The 4,985-nt window shown below is 39.3% G+C and overlaps 1 protein-coding gene across 2 annotated transcripts in view; it reads right to left on the minus strand.

Annotated features, from left to right (window-relative positions):
• fasn (fatty acid synthase) overlaps positions 1-4,498 on the minus strand; it is a 47,381-nt gene extending 42,883 nt beyond the window's left edge. Inside the window, exon 1 of one of the 2 annotated variants that reach the window (XM_015058150.1) lies at positions 3,943-4,498. The gene's annotated coding sequence lies outside the window, so the exon portion shown is untranslated. The remainder of the gene's footprint in view (positions 1-3,942) is intronic. The other variant, XM_015058148.1, reaches the window with a different exon arrangement.
• Positions 4,499-4,985: the final 487 nt, after the last annotated feature.

Here is a 4,985-nt window from a genome sequence, read left to right on the forward strand (position 1 = left end):
AGTTTGAAGCTTCATTGCCTCATTAGCGAGCCGATCGCCGCATGTTACACAGAGCGGCTTGTAATGTGGGACTCACCTACCAGTCCGGGATAAATGCATTCTCCTGTTTCTTCTCTGGGCCTTTTCCTCTTTGCAAAGAAACTTTCCAAAGACACCTGATCCTTTTCTTACTCATTTTGCTGCCTGTGTTGGCGCGCAAGTAACTGAGAGAATCCGGTTAAAGGATTTTCAAAATAAAAGATCCTCCAGACTCAAATAATACATAAAATGGAAATATTTAATTATTTCTTGGGCGGCCCGGTACCAATTGGTCCACGGACCGGTACCGGTCCACGGACCGGGGGTTGGGGACCACTGGTCTAAAGTATTCCCTCAACAAGACAAGCCCGGGGAATAAGAAGTTTAAAGCAGTATGTCTATTATCAGAAAATAAAATAAATGTTCTAAAATTAAAAACAAATTACAATAATAACAGAGCATCAGTCAGAATGAATAATTGTCAAGCAGTCAAATAGTAACAATGGTTAATAGAGTCCAACAGCTACAGGGACTAAGTATCTGTTGTACTCTCTTAGAACGGCTTGAACATGTAGGAATCAAGCAAACAGCACTAGGCTGGTTTAAATCCTGTATCCCACAGATTCCAGTTTGTTCATGTGAACAATAAATCATCTGCATATACTCCAGAGTTCTCTGTGGAGTAGCACAGGGCTTTGTGCTTAGACTAGTTCTTTTTGCTATATGAGCCTTTTTGCTTTTCCCACCAGTAGGTCCTGACAGAGTAAACCTGACAAGATTTATGGGCAGATTTTACTTTTTTAGGTTAATGGACCTAGACCTAAAGTATTGATGAACAGCCATGTAATTTCCTCCCTGGTCTGAAGATTTTGAACAGGACACATCAGTACAGTGTTGTAAAAAAAAGTGCTTGCATCAAACAAAGCTAAAATTTTAATAAAAACACCCTGAAGAAATACAAAAAGCTGCAATTGATGTAATCATGAATGTTGCTCTCTTTTAGAAAATCCTGCAGGAGAATGTCCAACCATGAGTACAAAACCTAAAGCTCAATCTCACTGTGGTTCTGCAGGGGCAAGAAAATGTCCCAATGCAAGGCATCCAAAAATAACAAGGAGCACCAAAAACAAAAATGAACTTTTGGAGTGGCCTATTCAAAGTCCATAACTTTGACTAGGTCAGACTTTGATTCAGTATCTGAATCCAACGTGGCTTAATGAAAACATTTCTGCAAAGGAGAGCAGACCAAGATTCCTCAGAGATAATGCTAAAGACTCTGTAGTTATCCAAAACTGTTGATGTCAGTTGTTGCTGCTAAGGGTGACACAACTGGTTATTAGGTTTATGGGGAAATTACTTTTACCCAGAGGGACAGGTTGGTTTGGACAGTTTGTTTTTCTAAATAAATGAACCCCTTGTTTGCTGTTTGTATCTGATCAAGTTCTCTTTGTCTCATTTTAAACTTTTTTTGATGATCAGAAACATTTAATTGGGACTAAGCAGCAAAAACAGAAGAACTCTGTAACACCAGCAGTGTCAGAGCAGAACGATAAACATTTGCAAATCCATTTTAGCCATTACACCGTGACACTTTAATGAATAGAAAGAAAGATGGGCTCCAAGACGATTTGTTAACAGCTTCAGTGCCATATCGAACAAACCCAGACCACACACCAACAGCACCCACACTGAAAGGAAACAGCAGCTACCTGCTGCACATAAAGCTCAGTTCCTGAACACAGTCTGAACTGACGCGGTGCTGCTTAGCTCCAGAGCATGCCACAACAGGAGAAGACGAGTCAGCAGCTTGATGAAAACAACGACACAATATCGATCAATGCTGAATTCAGTGACTGCTCTCAAGGCAACGACAGGTTCTTTGAAAAAAAAATTAAATAAGATGAAGTTCAATAATTTAGTCACTAATTTAAGGAAGCAAAACACTCCACATAGAATAAAATATACCAAGCCTTTATTTCTTTTCGTTTTGATAATTATGGCTTACAGAAAATAGAAAACCCAAAACTCAGAATATCAGACAATTTTCATAATATTTTATTTTTTTAGAGCTACCTGCATATCCTCTACTATCCAATAAGGAGAAACTGCTGAATAATAACAGGAAACCAGCTTACTCAAATTCCTGATTTGCTTCCCCACAATCTCAACAGTCATCTCACAGTGAAGCTACTGATCAGGAATATCACGTCTGCCATGCGCTAAATGCTGCTCAACACTGTGAGTGAATTATGCTTCATTTACAGAACTGCCTTATTAGTATGGCATCCAATAAAATGCTTTATTTGGTCATTTATAAAATGTCACTGAACTGAATGCAACATCAGTTCATTTCACACAAATATCACCAATTCCCAACAACAATCACTTCAGGAATCATACAAAGCAAAAAGGTTTGATGTTAAAATGGATTCATTTCAGACCAATTTATTCCAAGACAATCCAGTAAAACATATGGATATTGTCGTTCAAAAGCAAAACTTTGATGCAATTCTGAGTCCTGGGAAAGTCCGAGGAAGAGACCTCTAAGATCGCTTCTAAGTTTAAGATGCCGACATCTCCTCTGATGGTTGACGATGAGCACTGATGTCGTGGCTGAAATATGAATATAACTCATGTGTTTACATCTATCGTCACTAAGATTTTTAATAATGTATTGTGTGAGCAGACTTACTTGTCAACTTAATTGCATTTTTTATTTAATAGAAACACTGCAAATGTGAAATGATTTTGTTTTTCGAAATTAGCAGAATATTAAAAGATGTTTTATGATGTATGATATTAGTATATATCAGTTATTGGCCATAACAAGAGCATTAAAATTGGCTATAGATATTGGCCCAAGTTTTCATATCGGTGCATCCCTTATAACTGAAATCAACAGAAGCAGCTCTCAGCATTTCCTAGCCCCACTTTGTTTCTCAAGGAGCAGCCAAATAAGTGATGGCTCTGTCCCCAAAGTCCCCCTGGGAGAGCCCTCCCCACCCCCCTTTCTGACCCCATCCTCCCCACACACACGCACACAAAACACACACACACACACACACACACACACACATGCACACACACACCAACTCACACATGTTTGTGTTGCTATCTTTGTGGGGACTTTCCATTGACTTCCATTCATTTCTACAGCCTAAACCTTACCTTAACCAAAACTCAATTCATACCTTAGCCCTAACTCTGACCCCTGACCCAAAAACAGGGTTTCCCCTTGTGGGGACCAGGCTCCGGTCCCCACAAGGTATTACAAACAAACACGCGCGCACACACACACACACACACACACACACACTGCCATGATGAACAGCATTCTGTTCACCATGACTGGTATAACAAAAATATTTAGAGCAAAAAATATAAAGCTGTTTAATAGAAAAAAGCTTTCTTGAATCAGTTGTGTTTAAAGTATGTAGTGTAATTTAAATTATCACCATTTGCAGAGCAAAAGCAATAAAAAAAACATTAACTTATTTTTAATTAATAAAAAGGACCCAATAATTAAAGTGCTAGGCTTAGTGCCTAGAAAGCCAGTGTGCCATCCATGTTAAGAGGATACAGGGAATCTTTAACAGTGCAGTCACTTATTTCCAGGAACCTGATCGGCCAGACCTGATACTGAAGAACCAGACCGGTTGGTCAAGCGACTGGAACGTTTAGATGGAGTTATTTAGAACTGGAGTCACTGCAGTGATGCCCAACACATTCTCTCTTGTGGTTAGAAGAGCACAGTTATAAGAAAAACAAGCATCAACCGTTCGTTAAACTTTTCAAATTCTAAGCTAAATTTTATGTTTATTAATTCTAATTACTTCCATTCCAAGTTTTTTTTTTTTTTTTTAAAGTGACGCAGCAACATGAGAGAATTAGAGCTTAAGCCCTTTGGAAAAGCAAAGAGCTCACCTGTCTCAGACTCTTCTTCGTGTCCCGGTGCTGAATTCGTTCGGAAGGCAGTTCAGCTAGGTGTCGTCGGTAACCGGCTCCTCTCCTCAATGTTCAGCCGCCGTGCTTCTTTCCCTTTTTTTTCTCACTGATGAATATAAATGTGCTGTATTATGCCTGGCCACGCCACATGGGCTGACAGCCGCTTGACGGTACAGTCCAATGAGAGAAGAGGCAGAGCTTCTGGATCCAGCCAGTGATGGAGTAATTCGTTGGCCTCCGACGTAACAGGAAAAAAGATGTTAGCAGGGGGGTTACTCCAGTTCAGACTCCTCTTACTCGTCCCGAGTCGCTTTGCTCCAACTGCCCGAAAATTTTACGACACTATAAGCAAAGTTTTGGCTTAACGAAAACGAAAAAACCGACTTTCTACTTTTTGAATAATTGGTCAAGTGACTCAAGAAAAACTGATGTTAAACCATCAAAGTCTTCACATAAAAAAGCACTGTTTTAATGCCAAGCAATTTATTATCTTTTATTTCTCATTTACGATCTTAAAATTAAATGATGCATAAGTACAAACGACTCCACGAGACCGGTATTTTCACACGTTGATGTCAACAATGAACTATTCTACATGACGTCTGACTTGACCAATCACGCAGCGGAGGTGTGAGGGTTTATCCAATCACCATAGAGAGGTGTGTGACTTTCAGAGATAAGGTGATTACAAGGCAGGGCCAAATGTTGACGTCACCTGCAGCTCTCGCGTGATCTCTTTGGGTCACTGGAGTTCATCATTTCGGCCAGGCTTCACTAAGAACTCACTTAACCCGGCTACTGTGGTAATACAGAGATAACAAAGGCAAACTCTATCTTGCTAAATAGATAGTAAAACAAACAGATACTAACACAGGTCATGTTATTTCAGGAACAGGTTGTATGCTACGTTTAAAATTAGCTTAAGTTCATGGAAATTAAATTAAAAGTATACCAACATAGTCTTGTTCTGATTTTCTTTTTATTACTCTGAGAAAATATTATTGCTTTTTGAAAGGGGTTCA

The sequence above is a fragment of the Poecilia latipinna genome, unplaced genomic scaffold, assembly GCF_001443285.1.
Source record: "Poecilia latipinna isolate Pla-1442-1.1 unplaced genomic scaffold, P_latipinna-1.0 Scaffold1520, whole genome shotgun sequence".
NCBI classification, from domain to species: domain Eukaryota; kingdom Metazoa; phylum Chordata; class Actinopteri; order Cyprinodontiformes; family Poeciliidae; genus Poecilia; species Poecilia latipinna.